Raw genomic sequence first — 22,539 nt, forward strand, 5'->3', positions numbered from 1 at the left:
AGTTTTCTTACATATCTTGCGGGACAAACTGCATACAAAATTAACATTTACCATGTCATATTCCTGACTGGACAGATGTCAGGAAAGTATTATGTCTAGTCTTGCCACAGTTATTACTCCCGATAATTAGTAACTGACTTGGAGAATTACTCATCGTACGGATTGGTTAAGATTCTTGATGAAAAGTTCCCATGGTTAAGGGTGATGTGAGTGGAGAACTTATAAACTCGTGACAACAACCCTCTCCACAAAACATATTTCTGGCTGGCTGTTGTTGATGTAGTTTCAGGCACGGTCGTTCTCCTGGGTCCAGTACCAGCCACACAGAACAACCATAAAACATTCGGGAAATTATATTCCATATACTTTGTTTTGCGTTGTGTCATGAGGGGACCGTCCCTCAGCCGCACACACACACTTAGCCAGAATAATGTTTTCTCAAATACTACCATTTTCACCTGGAATTTACGCACCTTTTCACTCACGTTCATTAATGTTATTTCCACGATTTACTTTTATGTGCAGGAAAAAGCATGGCCAGTGGAAGACGTATATGCTCCCTGTCGTTGACTAAATTGGTTTCATGATTGTTTGTTTGCTGCTCTTGCTTGCAATTGGGGATCTCCGTCGCCTTCCCCCTGAAACGGTTGCGGATGGAGGGGGAAGGGGTATATTGTGAAGGTAAAGATCTCTGCCTGTAGTGGTTCCTTACTCATTAGACTTACACATGGGCTGGGTAGAAGAGTGGGGTTGAGAGAGCTTCCTGGTTATTGGATGGTATGAATGTCATGGAACAGTGTTAATAAACTAATTTTAATAGTTACACTCTGCTGCCATTATCCTATCATTGTTGGGCGTTTTGGGGGAGTGGGATTATGCGGGGAAGGAATCTAACATACTGTCCTTTGCTTATCAACCTGTAGTCACGAAGCCGTTGTATGTGTTACTGTGCAAGGAAGGTACTTGGCATACTCTTCTTCGCCTACTAGCTCACAGCCACAAAGCTGCTACACCTGGTAAGATGCAGTGAACTTATTTAGCATACTGTTCTTTGTCTGCCAGCAGTTAGGTTAGCCAGTTTTTTAACTTTCAAGACTGCTCATCACCGTTCGGTCTGGCGGACGCTACACACTTAACGATTAACATAATGCTGAAAGACTGAAGCAGTCACTGTAACGGTCGTATTGCACCTTCAAAACGCCTCACTATGGTGCCGCCAGCCAATGATATCGCACACAGTGTCAAAACTTGGTGTGTGTGTGTGGCTGTTGGGGGGGGGGGGGAAGTTGCTCAACGTGACTCCAGGGACAGTGCAGGTGCTGGTGACACGGCACGCTAAACAACATACATCAGCGGTGTTTTGAACTGAAGGCACCAACGGTATTTTTTCTCTCTGTCTTGTTTTGAACTGCCGGCACCAACGGTGTGTTTTACTTGAGTGTTTTACTCTGAGATGCGGGTTGCGTTCTTTAAAGAAAACTGCCCCGCCAGCCACCTGTTTTCGTGCCAGATTCCAGGATGAAGAAAAGAACAATTGCCGGGGATCTGAGATGACGATGCAGCACAAGAGCAACACCATGTGGAAGAATATCAGAACAGCAAACACCAAGCTGGAAAAATTACCTCCAAACACTTGACCACAAAACAAACATCAGCAAACTCTACAAAACACTAAACAGCATCACACTTTCCAACAGTAACACCACACAATCACACGCTGCCATCACAACAACAGACACCATACCCTCAAACAAACAACAAGCAAACACTCTCATCAATCACTTTTCACAAGTCAGTCATCTAAACCCCCATCCCGAAGACCGATGTATCATCCGACGTAAGAGACAGTTCCCCACAGATCCAGACTATGCACCTTTCACTTACAACCAGACGAGGCACATCATTAACAACCTCAAGCACTCATCTGCCTGTGGACCAGACAACATAAGCAACATTCACCTTAAACACCTAGGACCACAAGGCATACAAGCACTCACCAACATATCAAACTACAGCTACTCACACATCATAATACCCAACATCTGGAAGCATGGCAATATCATCACTATCCCTAAACCCAACAAAGACCCCACGTTACCCTCCTCACATCGCCCCATCACACTCCTCTGCACTCCCTCTAAAGTCACTGAACGACTGATACTACAACTAGTCAAACCTCACATTCCCCTAGCCCAGTCACAACATGGCTTTAGGCCACTACACTCCACAAACACCCTTCTTACAGACCTTACACAGAAAACTTTCGATGGCATGAATTCAGCTAGGCCACTACACAGAACACTCCTAATCACACTAGACATCAGCAAAACTTTTGATGCCATCCCCCGCCACAACCTCACAAACAAAATACTCAACACAAACATGCACAATAACACAAAAAGATGGCTGGCAAACTACTTAGCAGGCAGATGTGCACACGTAACATTTGCCGGTCAGTCTTCTAACATCAGAAACTTCACAAACGGCGTCCCCCAAGGATCTGTTTTGTCCCCTACACTCTTTAACCTATACATGCACGACATACCCACACCCCACACACCACAGATACAAATAGCTTCCTATGCAGATGATATAACACTTACATGTACGCACCAAAACGCAAACACAGCAGCACACATCATTCAACCTTACCTCAACACACTACACGAATGGGTCACCACAAACAGGCTCAAAATAGCCCCAGCCAAATCTACAGTGACTCTTCTCACAAACTAGACAGCAGAACACAGTCACATCCCACACCTTACCATAAACAACACTCCCCTACCACACACACACACACACACACACACACACACACACACACACACACACACACAAAATCCTTGGTGTAACATACAATACATCAATGTCATTTAAACAACACATCACAAACATTAAAAATAAAATAACACCAAGACTCAATGTTTTGAGGTCACTTGCCCATACAACATTCGGACACAACAAAGAAACCACCACCACAGTATACAAACAATACATGCGTTCATTGATGAATTATGCAAGCCCTGCCTGGGCTTCTAACCTCACCAAAACACACTACAACACTCTACAGACCAAACAGAACAAGGCCCTAAAAATAATCACAGGCTGCACAGCTACTACACCCACAGACCACCTGCATCAAGAAACCAGTCCTCAAAGTCAAGGATCACCTAGATATGAAAGGCACCAAGTTTCTTGCTGCAGCCTCTACAAACCCACAACATCCACTACAGTACATGGCAGCACATCCACCCACACCAAGGAACATCAAAACAACACCCAGCACACGATACCATACACAAATACCGTCATCTCTCCCCCTTCGCCCACCTCAGACCAGCTTCCAGAAGCATATCCACACTCAGATCACTCGCCGCTCCATTCAGTCACTTAAAGACAACACACAGCTGCATGCACGGCCTCCTGATATCCACCCTTCTGAATCCTATCTTCCTCGTGAGGACAGGGTCCACCTGGCCAGGCTGAGATGTGGGCACCATCCAGTCCTCTTAAGCTACCAGAAGAGGCTGGATGACTCCGTCACTGATGCCTGTCCAAGATGCAACACAGCACCCCATACTACTAAGCACATTATGGAAGACTGCATTGCACACAATCACCTACGCCAACAACACAACATACACTCTTTGAAAGCTCTGTGGGAAAGCTCGGTCTCGGCCATGGCCTTCCTGAGGGACTCGGGGCTGTTCGGCCAGACTGCCTAGGGAACAACAACAACAACAACAACAACACAGAGTTAACTGCAAAAATTGTGAATTTCGGCTAACTGAGGTTTAGTTACAATGTCTGCTCTAAATGCATTATTTTGAGTATATCAGATTCTAGTCATATATTTGGGCATGTGCTATTTGCAGTTTATGCAAACAGATAACAATATTGCGTTCATTTAGCATATCCTCTTTTTATTTCTGTATAAAGGTAACCATTATCATCATCATCATCATTATTGTAAACAACAATAACATTAACATTAACAATAACAGCAATTACAACAATAAACTAAGTTAGTCTTCTCACAGTCAGCGTCCTTATGCGGTTCACTGTAGACCGGACCTTCTTCCCGAAGGGAGAATGATAGCCAGAATTAACCCTTGTTTGTACTGGCGAAGTACAACAAGGGGAAGGCTGTCTGTGGGATGATGATGCATATAAATGGCGAAGTGTTGTAGTGGTTACGTTTGTGTCGGAGTCTCTATATTTTACGCATATTAGATCACTTAGTTTCAGCTCACACTTTAAATGTCCGCAGCGTTTGAGTTTCAAACCTTTGACGTATGGGCACACGTACATCGCGAGTCGAACAGTGTACCACCAGGCCACCTTGACTCCCCGATGTAGTCCACTGCAGGACAAGCATCACTCATATCTTTATGCATGTAATGCCAACACAATTCAGAACCTCATCTCTTCACATCTTGTTCTCTAATTGCCCCCTCCTCTCGCTCGATCTCTGGATTATCATTCAGCTATCCTGTATGTTCATCTAATATTCTTTCCTACATATTCCTCTCCATGTGATATGCAACATAATCCCTTCCATTCCACTCTGAGCAATCCTGCCTTTACATTCCAAGGAATTTGTTAGGCTCGAAGTATCATATTCATAAGTTAGACCGAGAAGGTCACACTGCACTTGTAAGCATCTTTGACATAAAGGTTTTGCTTGAGTTCGTTGCCATAAACTGGAATTAAATGAATTACCTCTCCTGTGTATATTATTCTACACAGTCCAGTTCTCCATTTCCTGTATTTTCTGGAAGTGGCTTAGCATTGCTAAGTATAATTTTTGTCTACTTCATCCACATTTGCAATCCGCGCTGTCCATATCAGTTGCCATAATTTTCTATTTCCACCTTCTATGGGATATTCTGTGTTTTCTCTTAAAAGAACGCAAATTTAGCTTACAGTAATAAGCAATCCAAAACATGATCAACTTTTCCTAAAGAAAAGGCGACTTGCCTTTCTGATACCAATGGACTCAGTTATAAAGGCAATTTGAAATTTAATAACATTTTAATGGAAGAGTAATTAACGTGAAAAAATAGCGGCGATAATTAATAATATTTGCTCTCTCTCTCTCTCTCTCTCTCTCTCTCTCACACACACACACACACACACACACACACACACACACGGAGAACAGAAACGTGGAGGCATTAGGGCTTACACACAGTCAAATAAACTTCAGGTGAAAGATACCAGGACACATGAGAAATAATCCATGGGAAGGAAAACAAGTTGGAGGACAAATGCGTTGCCAATCAGTTAATATACATGGTGGAGGAAGCCCGAGCTTCACATTTTTATCACCTGTAAATCAGCACTGGAAATTGTGCCTGAAATTTCTTCCTTCGCCAACACACCTGGAGGAGGTCAGACAGGTGAGGCAACAGCATGTTGTGGCTGAGCCATCACTTCCTTGTATAACACGTGCCGTTATGCACACAACTATTCATTCATTTATTATGATACATAACGAGAATCTGGAGAGTTCCTCCTGATACACCGTGGTGGGATGTTCAGAGCCCGATACATTTTTCGTATTATAGGAGGCTTTCATGATATTTCGATTGGTAGTCGGACAGAAATAACTGACCACACTGAATGTTGCGTCCTCCTTTAAAGTATCTTTTTTTTTTTTTCTGTCAGTTTACATTTATCACAGGAAAACAATTAAAGTTAAAAGTTTTATAAGGCTAATTAGCCAATCTCGTTCAGTCCATAGTATCAGCTGTTTGCAGAATTCTTTAAATACTACAACATCGCCGGATTTTGACGAACACTTGCCTTGCCTTAGAATCACAGGGTGACAAGTCGTGTTTACCACATTGATGTGATGCCTGGGGTGTGACAGCGGCACGGTCTTACTTTATGTTATTTTTCTTTCATGTGTGACGTTTCCCGAGACGTAGGATGGTCTCTAAAGACGTAAATAATCTGGACTGCGTTAGTTTAGCCTCTGGCCTTCCTATCCTCCACATTAGTCTAATTGGATTGGCTGTTACCACGTCAAATTTCAGTTCTGTAACTAAGGTCACAATATCTAAGCACTAAACCAAAATTACAAAGCGATAAACTGTTGTGGGAAAAAACGCAGCAGCGTACTGGTCCGTATTAACAGCCAGGATTTGCAGTCGCGAAATGTCGTGTCAATAGAGCCGCTGCTGCGCCAAAGTTTTAGGGGCGAACGCATATTCCTTCTCTTCTCAGAGTGTAATTTTCCCTCACATTCCTGGACGAAGCTGAGAAAGAGCTGTGCGTAACGCGTAGCGAAGACTAAACGACAGCGAGAAAGAAAGACTGGGAAAATATGAGAAAGAGATCTATAAAGACGAGATAAAAAAAAAAAAATGTTACATTCCGCGTACAAGGATTCTGAGACTTTTGCTCGTATGTTGGCGGAAGGGTAGGAGAGGCGGTGACGTGGGTGTGGGTACGGTACTCTACAGCACGCTGGCGGTGGGGATTGGGGAGAGGGGGCAGTGAGGTGGGAGGGGTTGTGGGTTAGGGGGAGGTTAAGTAAGGGGAGGTGGGGGTGATGTGGACGGGGGGGGGTTGACATGAGAGGGGGTTTGTGAGTTAAGGGGAAATTAAGGGGAGGTGGGGGGTGATGTGGATAGGGGAGCGATGGTGTAAGAGAGAGGGTTGCGAGTTAGAGTAACAAAGTAAGCTAATGGAAGTGAGGATGACGTTGATTGGTGTGTTGTGACTAGGAAAGGCGGCATTGCACACGGTGGGGTAGGGTCCTGACACGAGGCAGGTAGGGAGGAGTAACAGTATAAAACAGCGCACGACACTGGCTGCCACTTGTACAGTCATGTACATTAGTTGGCCTACAATTCCTCTGCATCTACTGTACTTTGCATTTAGAGCACGTACGTCATTTTCCTCCCTGAAGCATCATATCAAAGAAAATCATCACTTGGCAGAAAACATCAGCTTAGAATTATTAGGCCCTCAAGGTGAAATGTTACACAAACTTGGCCATGACTGATACAAAATGTAGTTAGACGTATTAACAGCTGCCTGGTGCGCCTTAACACTGGGGCAGCAACGTGATACTTGAAGCACCATAATTCTAGGTTTTTAATCCAATACAGGTATTATCAGAGTACATGACAGCAGCTACTGTAATACTGTACATAGTCTGCGCCATCATTGCCATCATCATTCTCCTATTCCTCCCTGCGCTACCTTCCTCCTAAAAGATGGAGTTAGGTATATCTAGATTCTAAGAAAGTCAAAGAAGTGAGAAAACTATACTGTTTATACCAAAACTTTGCACAGATTTTCATGTAGCATCTTAATTCCACTAACTCGGTGACAGAAGACAATGCTACGGCTCTGCATCCTTTCCATACCACTTCCTTGTGACTAGCACCATATTGTAGTGTCAATCACTTTGTAAGTGTGTACACTTCAAGATGGAGAGACAGCAGTTTTTGGCCATATTAGAGTAAAAACAGCATATAAGATATATGTCATGAAGCGGAAGTCGGAAAACAAATATGCTTAGTTGTTAGTGTTTGTGAGATGGAACCAGGATTCAGATGTCTTAACTGATGTGTGAATGTGTTTGTGGCTCATTTCACTGGACATGTTTGATAGGACACCTCTATTTATTTCTTCTGTTCCTCTGATTCTGGATCCTACCTCGTTTTGTCTTTTTGACAGAAACTAGGATTGGAATGATGATGATGATGATGATGATGATGATGATGATGATGATGATGGTGGTGGTGGTGGTTGTTCCCGTGACAGAATGATGATGATGATGATGGTGATGATCATGAAGATTCCATATTTATGATTTTTTTTTCTTCTCACACCACATTTTTTTTTTTCTTATTTACACGGGAGTTAGGGTTGGGATGATGACAATAACGATGAAGACAAAGACGATAATGATGATGCTGTCCTTGATAATAATGATGACGATGACGACCACGATGATGACGACGACGACGACTAGGCAACATCCATCAAAAACATTCCCCTCGACGCGATCGGAAACAACGCACAGACTGTAGTGGCCCACGCTGGGGAATTGTTGCCCATTAAGAATAATAATTTATCATCGGTGCATATATATTAAAAATGTTTGGGGCGGCCCGGTGTGTATATGCCTCGGGCGTTCTTCTATTTCTATGTAAATCTCGGGGAACTGGAGGACGGGTTGGACACGTGGGACATATATGACCGGATTTATATGCAGTTATCCCGCCCCCCCATGCATCACGTGCTAGAGTTTATTTCCTTGTATTATACTCGACTTTGATTCCCCTCCTAACGTCTTCAGCCCGAGAACGTCATATAATGGCATATTTTTGTTACTTCCAGACGATATTACTGAGCTTGCGAAAAATGTGTTGTAATGAAACGATAGGTGAAAACTGTATCTAACCTCTCCAGCTGAAAAATTATCTCATAAGATAAATAAAATTGTCGGAAGGAAGGAAGGATAAAATTTAAAAAATAATTCATCGTGTGGAAGTCTAGTTTAATAATTTTATTACTGATATTCACACGTTCGAAGGAAACTTTTCCAAGGCCTGATTGGCGAATGATTACTCCCTGGAATCACTATGAATCTACGCGTGCACGATCCCGCTCAAAGGGTTTGGATGTGTGTCCTTCGTTTAAGCTAAATTGTTGAACGCTTGTTTGTAAAGTAGCCTACATGAATGTGGTTCTTTGCAGTGCTTATTCTGTTGGATATGGTGTTTATCTTTCCCTCATTTAATGATAACTGTAACAGGGAGAGAGGGAAACGAGAGAAAGAACAAGGAGGGAGGGAGGTAAAGGAGAGATAGGTGAAGGAGGAAGGAAAGAAAATGAGAAACAGAGGATGGAGAGAGGGAAGAAGAGACGGAGGGGGACAGAGGGAAAGAGCAGCAATGGAGGGAAGATGACAGGGAGGGTGGGAAAGGAGAAACAGAGTGAGGGAGAAGGGGAATGAGGAAGGGAAAGGATCAACATAAGAGGGAGAGAAGGAGGGAGAGGTGTACGTGGCTGCAGAGGTTAGGTTATATAACATTATCCATCTATGTTTAAAGTTAAATTCGCGATGGGAAAAGAAGATTTATAGCGTAGTACAAATAATGCTCTTAGTTGGGCATTACATATGGCTGTGTGTGGTTTTGTTAGCGTAAGAGGCAGCAGGTTTACAGGATTATACCGTCTGCAACAATACATCCACCATCCCAGGCAGCGCTTTTGTTAAACTCGTGCACACCGAATGAACGCTACATTTTTGCATTTTTCCTTATCTTTTTCTGTTTGAAGACCTTCATCAGACCGTACATTGAGGGGAGAAGAGATATTTTTCAGTGCCCTCCAAATATATCCTCACTTTCTCAAGTTTACGTTTTGAAAAAGAAGTGTATGGTAATCATAGAAGCATTTGTCTTCTTAGCATAATAGGAAAAGTGTATGGTAGGATACTCATCGGCAGAGTTAGGAAAATAACAGAGGAATTAGTTGGTGAAGAACAGAGAGGTTTTAGGAAGGGAAGAGGTTGCGTACTTCAGATATTCATTCTTAGTTCGTTAGTGGAGAAGTGTCCGGAGAAGGGAAAGAAGTTGTATAATGCCTTCATGGATTTGGAGAAAGCATATGATAGGGTGGACAGAGAGAATATGGAATATACTAAGAATATATGGAGTAAATGGGAAATTGTTGAATACCGTGAAGAGTGTGTATGAGGAGGTTAAGGCTGCAGTGCGTGTGGATAGTGAATTGTGCGAATTTTTCTATTTGAATGTTGGATTGAAACAGGGATGTGTCATGTCTCCATGGTTGTGACATTTGTATATGGATAGGGTTATAAAAGAGATACAAGGTAGGGCAGTGGGTGTTGGAGTGGCTTTAAAGAGAGAGGGCAGCATTTAGAAACTCCCTGTACTCTTGTTTGGTGATGATACTGTGTTGTTAAGTGAAGACGAAGAGGAACTGCTAGACTTGGTGAATGAGTTTGCAAGAGTGTGTAAGAAATTAGTCTAAACGTGAATGTAGGGAACATTAATGTTATGGTCTTCGAGAAAATGAAGTCAGTGGATATACAGTGATCATGGATGAGGAAATGGAAAGTGCAAGTGCATTTAAGTACCTGGGTAGTGTGATGAGTAAGGATGGAAATTTAGAGTATGAAGTGCTTGAAAGGGTTCAAAAAGAAAGAAAGGATGTTGGTTCCCTACAGGCAGAGATAAAAAACGGGGAAGTGAGCATGGAAGTTAAAAAGTTGCTGCATGACAGTATAGTGATACCAACTCTAACGTATGGAAGGGAAGCTTGGACTTTGTTGTAAGAACACAAGTCAAGAGTGACAGCAGTGGAAATGACTTGCTCGAAAGGGGCATATGGAGTTACATGGAGAGAGAGACTGACAAATGAGGAAGTGAAGGATTGTTATGATGTGGATGTGGATGTGATACAAAGCGTTAGGAGAAATACAGTGAGGTGGTTTGGCCATGTGGAGAGAATAGAGAACGAGAGACTAGCGAGGAGAGTGTATGTGAGTGAGGTGGAAGGGGGGGAAAGGGAGGGGGAGGTCAAGGATGAGATGGAGGGATGGGGTGGAGTATGAGCTGGGAGCGGGGCAGTGAAATGGCGGGGGACCGAGCGATCTGGAGGCGATTTGTTTGTGGCCACCCTTTATAGGTTTAAGATGTCTGGCAATAGATAGAAAGACAGAGAAGTTTTGAAGAAAGGTTAGTAAAATGTTGAAATAACTATATCCACTTCCTCTTCATGTGTATGCCTGCTAGGCTACTTTTAGTAGTTCTTTCTAGAGATAAAACTTTACCTAACACATGAATAACAACGGACATTCATAAAATATATCTTAGGGAAAAACAACGAGCAGTAACACCGTTCACTTTGACATCATTGATAATCTGGGAAAGAATGATATTTTTTCAACCGATGTACATCACACACACACACACACACACACACACACACACACACACACACACACACACACACACACACACTGCCAAATCGTCTGACACTGCAGGCTCTGGATACTACAAAACATCCGATGATTCTGCGCCAGGTTGGTACACTGGCTTTCATAATGACGCCATGTATCGTATGCATGTAACATTTCCTAGTCGGTTTTGCTGTCATCTAGGCATTCAGATGATAACAAATTAATTGTCTTTGGGCATCGCGAGCCACGAAAGTCTTTTAGGATTCATCGGAGCCTCTTGTGTGATGCTTTATTTATCATGAGTACACAGGCATCAGTGGCAAGGCACGTAATCACGACACACACAATGCCATCAGTTAACTAACGATCCTACAGACTTCATAGCACAGTAATTCACCGATGTTACTTGCATTACTCATTTTTTTAATTTTACTGTAGGACGATTTATTTATATATATATATATATATATATATATATATATATATATATATATATATATATATATATATATATATATATATATATATATATATATATATATTGTTGAGGAACAGAGAGAGATAATGAACACTTCAAGTGAGAATACTAAAATCACTACTGTCCCGCAAAGTTCCAGGTTCAAAACAAAAGAGTTAGGTAAAATTACAAGTTAAAGTTTAATGCTCAAACTAACAACTAAACATTCAGGACTCATAAGGATAATGTAATTGCAAACAACAGGTTAAATATATGGTTAACTGCAATAGCCTCTATTAACACGAATTTAGCAAGAACAAATTTATCTAAGTCAGCCCTGATAAAATGAGAGAACCGGATAATGCTCAGTTAAAGCAAGATATAATAATTAGATACAAAACATTATTAATATTGGCTGACATCAAAAACTCCACATGAATCATAAAAACCTCACCAGGCCCACGAACTAACGCCTTATGCTATACAGTACAAGAAAAAATGTAACAACACTTATACTCAAATTATACAGCAGCTAGATGGTTGGAGACTTCCTGAGCACTCACAAAGATAATACACTATAAAGGGGAGGACAGAGATGTGAATCAAATGAGGAGTAGATCTAAGTGGCAATTAATGCAGAGACTGAGCTCATTATATAGGGGCCGGCAGAGCTTGATACAACTTGTAAGAAGGACGCGCAAATGAAGCCATAGGGGATAAAGAGTTGACAATCCTGCTCTGAACAACAGAAAGAACGACTTACTATACTATAAGGGGAGAAGGGGGGAGTGAGGTAGAGCACGCAAGCCTAGTCACTATGGAAGCCACGAGGCGAATCGTGATCAAACATGCAGCATACTGTACGTTAGAATTATACAAAGGATGATGAAATCATAGGCTATGTAACACCTCCCTACAAAGAAAAAGAAATTTACAAAGGAAATTTCTTATTACTCTAAAACAATCTGTCTAAAGTCTAGATAAGCAATCTGCAATAATATTTTCTTTCCCCTTGACATGCTGTATGTCTAATGAATACTCCTGAAGAAGTAGACTCCATCTTGTCAATCTCTGATTTTTATCTTTAAACTTACTAAGGAATTTCAGTGGGTTATGATCGGTATAAATGACTATGAGGTCAAAACCAGAACACAAATAAAATGAAAAATGCTGTAAACCCAAAATCAAGGCCAAAAGCTCTTTCTCAATAGTTGAGTAGTTCTTTTGAGGTGGAGTGAACTTCTTACTGTAATAAGATACAGGGTGTTCAATACCCTGATCATCCTCTTGCAACAAAACAGCCCCAGCTCCTGTATCATTTGCGTCAACAGCCATCTTAAAAGGCTTAGCAAAATTTGGAGTAGCGAGCACTGGCTGACTTAATAGGATAGCTTTAAGTTTACTGAAACAGGATTCACAGTTATCGGTCCAGACAAATTTAACTCCCTTTTTCAGTAGGTCTGTAAGTGGTGATACAAGAATTGAAAAGTTAAGAACAAATCTCCTGTAATAACCTACCATTCCCAAAAATCTTTGTAACTCTTTCCTACCTTTAGGTCTGGGAAGATCACTTATAACCTGAACCTTACCTCCTGGTGGTGCAACATATCCATCACCAATTACGTTCCCAAGGTACTGAACTTTAGCTTGACCAAACTCACACTTTGATAAATTAGCTACAAGATTAGCCTGAATCAAACGCTCAAGAAATTTACTGACATGGCATAGGTGATCTTTCCAGTTGTCAATGAAGATTAATACATCATCAATATAAACAACACACCCTGCCAAACCCTCTGTTACAACATTCATGAGCTTCTGAAAAGTGGCTGGTGCATTCTTCATACCATATGGCATTACAGAACATGCAAAAGTCTTTCCTAGTGTTACAAAACATGAGATCTCCCTAGCACATTCAGTCATAGGTACTTGCCAGTATCCCTTTAACAAATCAAACTTACTTATGTACCTAGCCTTTCCGATCTTGTCTATGCAATCTTCCACGCGAGGGAGAGAGTGTCTGTTTTGGTTATCTGATTAACACGTCTGTAGTCGATGCAAAGCTGCTGTGACCCACCTGGCTTAGGGACTAGAGTGACAGGAGAACTCCACTCGCTCTGACAGGGCTCAATCATCTTGTGGTCCAACAGGTAGCCAAGCTCCTTCTGGATGAGAGGAACTTTCACTGGGTTCACATGGTAAGGAGGCAGTTTAATTGGCTTGCGTCTCCAACATCAACATCATGCATCAACACAGTGGTTCTTCCTGGAGTGGCACAGAACACTTGCGGGTACTCCTGCAGTAATGCCGAAAACTCCTGCCTTTCCTCGGGAGCTAGGTGAGAAAGCTTAGTCTGGAGATCATTCATGATATCAGGATTCTTCCCCAAACTATCACTCAGGCTCATACTGCATGGGAGAACTTCACTTGCAGACTCGGGTGGAACAGCTACAGTGCAGACTGGGTTATTTTCGTCCCGCCTGTGATATAACTTTACCATGTTGGTGTGACAAAGTTGCTTGTTCTTTCTACGATCTGGTGTGGCAATGACATAGTTGACATCACTGAGTTTCTTCTCCACGAAATAAGGACCACTAAACTTGGCTTGAAGAGGTTGCCCATGCATCGGTAGCAGAATCAAAACCTGATTTCCTGGCTGAAAGTGGCGTAACCTGGACTTCTTATCATACCAAGTCTTCATCTTCTCCTGACCAGCTCCTAAATTCTCTTTTGCCAGCTGTAAAGCAGTAGACAGCCATTCTTTGAACTTCATCACATACTCCAGCAGGTTGACATCATTTTCCTCTGACAGCCAGCATTCCTTGAGTAGCTTAAGGGATCCTCTTACTTCATGGCCAAACAGTAGTTCAAAGGGTGAGAAGCCCAGTGATTCATTTGGAGATTCTCTTGCGGCAAATACAACGAATGGAAGACCTTTATCCCAGTCTTTCTGATGTTCCAAACAGTATTTCCTGAGCATCGATTTGAGTGTTTGATGATATCTCTCCAACGCTCCTTGGGTCTGGGGATGGTAAGCTGAAGACGTGATCTGGATGATGCCCAACTCTTTCAGAGACTGCTTGAAAACATTTGACATGAAATTACTTCTCCGGTCTGACTGTACCTCCTTGGGCAGACCAAACTTTGTGAAGAACCCTAGCATTTCCTTAACCACGTTATTTGCTGAGATATTTCTAAGTGGAATGGCTTCAGGATAACGAGTAGCCATAACAAGCAGGGTCAACACATAAGAAAATCCTGAAGAAGTCTTAGGAAGAGGGCCCATAATATCCACCAACACACGGGTGAATGGCGCCTCAAAAGGAGGAATGGGAACTAGAGGTGCAACCTTTTCGGTCTGATTACACTTCCCCACAACTTGACAGGTGTGACAAGACTTACAATACCAGGAAACATCTCTGAAGATACCTGGCCAGTAGAAGTGTTTCAAAATGCGTGCCACAGTCTTCCTCACTCCAAGGTGTCCTGCCAAACTGGAATCATGAGCCACTCTAATGATATCCTGCCTACAAACACGAGGGATGACAACTTGATGTACAACCTCCCATTCACAGTCGGCTGATGCTGTTGGGGGTCTCCACTTCCCCATAAGTACTCCTGACTTTATATAATAACAAGTAGAAGCACTAGCTGACTCATCCTCACTGCAGAGTTTGCTAGACCTTTCAACTCAGGGTCAGCAACCTGCAACTCAACCAACTCTTGACGAGACAAATTATCAACACTACGGGGTACTGCCTCATCTGGTGAGTGGTCCAAATTAGCAAGAAAAGTGTCAGCTAGGATAACATCATCATCATCATTATCCTCTAAGTCACCAGTAACTTTAGACTTAGCCTTAGTGACAGCACATGCAGAGAATACATCAGGGACATCACAATCCTGGGTCGCAGTCACTGGTTCACTAGACAACTGAGGAGCTGGACACACTTGACTTCCACCAATATCATTTCCAAGTAAGAAAGTTACACCTGACATTGGGAGTGTCTCCAACCAACCCCAACCATAACGGAACCATTAACAAAACCAGACTCTAAATTCACTCTGCACAGAGGGACAGAGAAGTAATTATTCCCTACACACCTTGTAAGATTACCCAGTTTCATCAAGAGGAATTAATACATTAGAGCCTAGAACACTGGTCAGCATAAGGGATTGGCAATGACACCTGTATCACGATATATTTTAACTGATTTCCTGTCATTACTGTCCAGAGGACTGACAAAACCATCAGACAGGAAACTAGCACATGAACTCTTGAGAGTGTCACCCACGTTACTGCTCAAGAGGAGCTTCATCATGAGAATTTAATTCACACCCCTCAAAGCAGGGAGTTCAGTTACTCAGTTAAAGAATTCTGGGAACTCTCAAGGGTGGACACTAGACCAATTGACTGAATATTTAAAGACTCCTTTTTGTTCACATCACGCTGTCTCCTGAAACATTTCTCCGTAGTATGACCAAGCTTACTACAATAAGTACATTTACTTTTCTGAAATCTAGAGGTGGAGCTGGTATTTACTTCCTGAGAAACATCATCTTTATTCTCTTTCCTGTTACCTGTACTCTGAGAAGAGGCAACGTACTTACTCTCAGCTTTCCTTTTTTCTTTAGAATATCTCTTGTGAGTGAGAACATATTCATCAGCTAAAACTGCAGCATCAGACAAATTATCTATTCTTTTCTCATCAAGATATAGGCTTACATCATTATTAATACACCTTTTGAAGTCCTCCAGCAAAATCATCTGCTTAAATTTATCAAAATCAGAATTTACATCTTAGAATTTAACCACTGCTCTAACAGATCTTCTTTGATTTTTGCATACTCAACATGGGATTGCTCATCTTGCTTATAAGTTGTCCTAAATTTTACTCTATAGGCTTCAGGAACAAGCTCATAGGCCTTATGAATCAAGCTCTTAACTACATCATAATTATCAAATTGATCCTGAGGCAAAGATGCATAAGTTACTTGAGCTTTACCGGTGAGAACAGTCTGAAGGAGTACTGGCCAATACTTTTTGGGCCAATTAAAACCTGTAGCTACCCTCTCAAACAACTGAAAATACTTTGTTAAATCAGATTCATTAAAAGGAGGGACAAGTTTAACATTTTTAGCCACATCAAAATCATCAGAGCTAGATGATCCAGTTCCAACTTGTTTCATGCGATACTCATGGTCTGCCTGAATCCTAGCAAGTTCAACTTGTGCCTGAAACTCAGCCTCCTTAGCACGAGCCTGAAACTCAGCCTACTTAGCACGAGCCTCCTGCAGGGCTAGCTGTAACTTAGCTATTTCAATCTGCGTTTGCTCATCTGGAGGAGTTACATTAAACAAGCTTTTATTAATCATGTCAACAATTTGATCTTTAGACTGATGAGAGCGAACAGCAATTCCCAATTGTTGAGCAACAAGCTTAAGTTCATTCTTTGTTCTGTTTTCTATATCACACACTGTTTGCACATTTGACAAAAAATCTTTGGCTTCATCAAGAGTAGTAATAGTAGACATCATGAATAAATCACAGTCACAAAATATCAAGCAATATCCTTATGATAATATCCTGAATATCCTAATAAGAGATCGCCAAATTAATGTTACGGAACAGAGAGAGATAATGAACACTTCAAGTGAGAATACTAAAATCACTACTGTCCCGCAAAGTTCCACGTTCAAAACAAAAGAGTTAGGTAAAATTACAAGTTAAAGTTTAATGCTGAAACTAACAACTAAACATTCAGGACTCATAAGGATAATGTAATTGCAAAAAACAGGTTAAATATATGGTTAACTGCAATAGCCTCTATTAACACGAATTTAGCAAGAACAAATTTATCTAAGTCAGCCCTGATAAAATGAGAGAACCGGATAATGCTCAGTTAAAGCAAGATATAATGATTAAATACAAAATATTATTAATATTGGCTGACATCAAAAACTCCACATGAATCACAAAAACCTCACCAGGCCCACGAATTAACGCCTTATGCTATACAGTACAAGAAAAAAATGTAACAACACTTATACTCAAATTACACAGCAGCTAGATGGTTGGAGACTTCCTGAGCACTCACAAAGATAATACACTATAAAGGGGAGGACAGAGATGTGAACCAAATGAGGAGTAGATCTAAGTGGCAATTAATGCAGAGACTGAGCTCATTACTCGTATATAGGGGCCGGCAGAGCTTGATACAACTTGTAAAAAGGACGTGCAAATGAAGCCATAGGGGACAAAGAGTTGACAATCCTGCTCTGAACAACAGAAAGAACGACTTACTCTACTATAAGGGGAGAAGGGGGGAGTGAGGTAGAACACGCAAGCCTAGTCACTATGGAAGCCATGAGGCGAATCGTGATCAAACATGCAGCATACTGTACGTTAGAATTATACAAAGGATGATGAAATCATAGGCTATGTAACAATATATATATATATATATATATATATATATATATATATATGAAAGTGTTTGCTTTACTTCACTGGAGGCTACATTCTAGTAATACTCATATTTGTTTCTTTTTCAATATTTGGCCTTTTAAGTTGCTATTAAACACTTATTTACTATAACTAAAGCGAAATTGTCAACGCCAGTGACGAAAAGCAGGAGCAAAATCAAAATTTGGCTTGTAGTAGTAGTAGTTGTTGTTCCCTCTGCAGTCTGGTCGACAAGCCTCGAGTCCCCAAGAAAAGATAGAGACCGGGCTTTCCCACAGAGCTCTCAAGGAGTGTATGTTGTGTTGTTGGCGCAGGCGATTGTGTGCAATGGAGTCTTCCATAATGTGCTTAATAGTATGGGGTGCTGAGCTGCATCCTGGACAGGCATCAGTGACAAAGTCATCAAGCCTCAAGAGTGCTGGATGATGCCCACATCTCAGACTGGCCGGAATTGTACTGTTTCAGTTAACATATATGAGGCAAAGCTTCCCCTGTCACGAAAGGAAGGACATCGGAGGGGAAGAAGGAAATCGATAAGTAAGAGAAGGGAATGACCCTTATAGGGAAGAAAGGGTGAATGACGGAGAAAGGAGATGATGGGTAGTAAGGAAGATGGAATCGACAAATTACAGAGGGAAAAGGGAGGAGAGACACGAATGAGACGAAAAGTAAGGGAAAGTCAATAAAACATCCAATACAACCAACTGTTGAAACAAAACGAGTGATTAATTTCTTTCGCATTTACAATATTTCTAGAGGCAAATATGATGAAGCATACTGGGGAAAATAAAAGAGTGAAACAACAGTAAATGAGAGCCAAAATGATAAAATTGTAACTCCATTGGCAAGACATGTGCGTTCTTTCTTGTCGTATTATTCTTGTTGGGGTGGCCATCCTATCAGGTGGCCGACAGGTGCGGTTAGCAAGGACAGGTACTGAGGCGATCTTACGAGGTGAGGAGGATGACTGAGGGGGAGAATGAAGGAATGAGAGAAGGCGAGATATAATCAAACAAAGCTGAGTGGAAAAGCAGGGGAGGCAGGGAAGATAAAGAGGAAATATTGGGAAAATCGGGCGAGTTATATGGGGGAAAGAAAGGGGATAGGAGGGAAAAGGTGAAGGAATGAAAATATATTGGATAAAGGAGAACGTCTGAGAGGAAGAAAGTCGGAGAGGGGTGAGGAATTAGGAAAGGCAGGAAAACGGGAAATGTAATGAAGGGAGGGAAGAAATAATAAAGGGGTAATGATGGGAACACTAGAATGGAAGGGGGAGGATGGATAGACGGAAGAGAAGAGGGAAAAAGGAAGTGAAGAAAATGAGAGGGAAATGCTGAGAAGACAATGGGAAGAGAAAGTAAAAAGGGGACGGAAAATTGGAAATGAAGGTGCGGGAAGGAAAGGAGAAGGATGAAAAGGACCGAGGAGATGTGAGGCGATGAACTGAACGAAGAAGGCAGGAGGAAAGCGTGGGAAGTTGAAGGAGAGAGAAAGAAACTGTAGAGGCAGACGAGAAGACTCAAAGGAAGGGAGAGGAAGGAAGAAAGGAATGGGACAGGTTGGAAAGATGAGGGCGAGTGAGAAGGGATGGTAAAGAATATCAGAGAAACAGAAAGACATTATACAAGGAAACGAAGAAAAGAGAAAATATCACACAAACACGAGAGAGAGAGAGAGAGAGAGAGAGAGAGAGAGAGAGAGAGAGAGAGAGAGAGAGAGAGAGAGGGGGGGGGAGAGAGAGATAGAGAGAAGATTGCAAATTGATGTACTCCACCTCATCCACATTTGCTACACCCAGTATACAACAAGAAGACACTACCATTATTTTATCACTGTAAACGATAAATCAGCCAAACAATGGATTACGTCAGCATTTGTTTACATTTTCGACACCAGGCAAGTGTTGCTGTTATTGCCCCACAATATTTTTCCCTTTCTACTTGCACTAATTTTTACAGTGAAATATCTCCCATTTCTTTACAGGTAAGATATATATATATATATATATATATATATATATATTATGTTTATATGTTGTGACTTTTCAGGAGATAATAAACTTGTTTGTGTACTGTATGACCGTGCTGTGACTTTATTGTTACATTTCAGACTGTAGTATGTAGTATATATATATATATATATATATATATATATATATATATATATATATTATATATATATATATATATAAATATATATATATATATATATATATATATATATATATATATATATATATATATATATATATATATATATATATATATATATATATATATATATATACCCTCTTCAGGCATAAAATGATCCACAGGTATACATGGCGAGTGATGAGAAGGGTGGGTGGTGAACTGAATGAAAGGAAGGCACTGATTGATTATGTGTGTGTGGATGAAAGGATGCGAAGATGTGTAAAGGATGCAAGAGTGTATAGAGGCTGGGGGAGTGAACTTTCTGACCACTGCTTGAGTGGTGGCCAGAATTAGGATCAAGTAAGATGGAAGAATAGAAGAAGGGAAAGAAGACGAGAGGAAGGAGTAGTTGCAAGGAGAGTGGAAAGGTTACAAGAGGATGAGCAAAAGGCTGAGTATCAGAGAGCATTGGAGGAACGATTGTTCAAATATGTACTGGAGCAGATGGGAGACGTGGAAGGTGTGTGTAAGATATTTACAGAAGAAATATGTGCAGCATGTGATGTGGTGTGTGTGGAAGGAAGAGAGAAGACGGAGAGGGGGTGCAAGGAACAGAGTGGTGGACTGAAGAGGTGAAACAGGCAGGGGCACAAAGAAGAAAGCATACAATGAATGGATGAGAAATAGGGGCGTGGAAGAAGTTGAGAGGAGCGGAAGAGAAGGGAGTTATATGTGGAAAGGAAGAGAGAGGTAGAAAAGATTAGTAAGAGAGAGAGTAAGAAGAGAGTGGATGAGGAATTTGGAAGGAATTTGAGTGTAAAGTGGAGGGACTGTAAGAAAATGTTCTGGAGAGAAGTGAAAAGAGTAAGACAGGGTGGAAGTGAAGTTAGCAGGGGAGTAGAAAGATAAAAATGGTAGATTACTAGTGGAGAAGGGAGAAAAAGTGAGCAGATGGAGAGAGAACACTTTAAGGAATTGTTGAACGTAGAGGATGGAAGTAATGCAGTATAAGTGGCTGGGGAATGGCTGGGAGAAGGAGGGAGGTGAGAAGACAGGAAGAAATCAGTAGGATAGAAGTTGTGGAAGCAATGAAGAATGTTAAATCGGGGAAAGCCCCAGGGAATTGATGGAGTGTGTGGCCCGAAATGCTGGAAGCATGGGGAGAGATAGTAGTAGAATGGATATGGAAGATGTGCAGATTGGCCTGGGAGGAAGGTAGAGTCCCGGAGGATTGGGAAGTCAGGTATAATTATTCCCTTGTACCAAGGAAAGAGGGGGAAAAAGAGAAAGTGTGTGGTAATCATAGGGGCATTTGTCTTCTTAGTATAATAGGAAAAGTGTATGGTAGGATACTTATAGACAAGAGTTAGAGAAAAGAACAGAGAAATTAGTTGGAGAAGAACAGGGAGGCTTTAGGAAGGGAAGAGGTTGTGTAGATCAGATATTCATTCTTAGATCTTTAGTGGAAAAGTTTCTAGAGAGAGGGAAAGAAGTTGTATGCAGTTTCATGGATTTGGAGAAAGCATATGACAGGGTGGATAGACAAGGATTGTGGAAAGTGTTAAGAATATATGGAGTAGATGGGAAGTTGTTGAATGCTGTAGAAGAGTATGTACGATGGTTCCGAAGAAGCTGCCAGTGCGTGTGAATGGTGAACAAAGTGAATTTTCTCTTTGAGAGTTGGTTTGAAACAGGGATGTGTCATGTCTCCATGGTTGTTCAATCTGTACATGGATGGGGTAATAAAAGAGGTACAAGGTAGGGTAGTGGATGTTGGAGTGGCCCTGGTGAGAGAGGGATTGTGTTTGGAAACTCTCCCTGTACTGTTGTTTGCAGATGATACTGTGTTGTTGAGTGAAGAGAACGAAGGGGAGCTGCAAAGGTTTGGTGGGTGAGTTTGAGGGGTGTGTAAGAAACGGAACCTAAAGGTGAATGTAGGGAAGAGTAAAGTAATAATGGTCTTTGAGAGAGGTGAAGTTAGTGAATGTACAGTGAGGTTGGATGGTGAGGAATTGGAAAAGGAAATGTGAGGTACGTTTTAAGTATTTGGGTAGTGTGATGAGTAAGGATGGAGGTTTGGAGGGGTGAAAGTGCTTGAAAGGGTACAGCAGGGAAGAAAGGTTGCTGGTTCCTTGAAAGCAGTGATAGAAAACAGGGAGAGTGAGCATGGAAGTAGAAAAAGTTACTACATGACAGTATTGTGATACCAACTCTAGCACGTACGGAAGTGAAGCTTGGACATTGTTGGAGAGGACCACAAGTCAAGAGTGAGAGCAGTGGAAATGAGTTATTTAAGAGGAGCCTGTGGAGTCACGTGGAGAGACAGGCTGACGAATGAGGATATAAAAAGAAGCGTTGTGGTGTGGATGTGGATGTGATAGGAAGCGTTATGAGGAACACACTGAGGTGGTTTGGCCATGTGGAGAGGATGGAGGGTTGAAAGACTGACTTGAAGAAGAGAGAGTATGTGAGTGAGGTGGAGGGGGGGGAAGAGGGAGGGGAGGCCGAGGATGAGATGGAGGGATGG

This window comes from Coenobita brevimanus, chromosome 60, assembly GCF_032717465.1.
Source record: "Coenobita brevimanus isolate Jiangsu-jjx chromosome 60, ASM3271746v2, whole genome shotgun sequence".
Classification (NCBI taxonomy): Eukaryota; Metazoa; Arthropoda; class Malacostraca; order Decapoda; family Coenobitidae; genus Coenobita; species Coenobita brevimanus.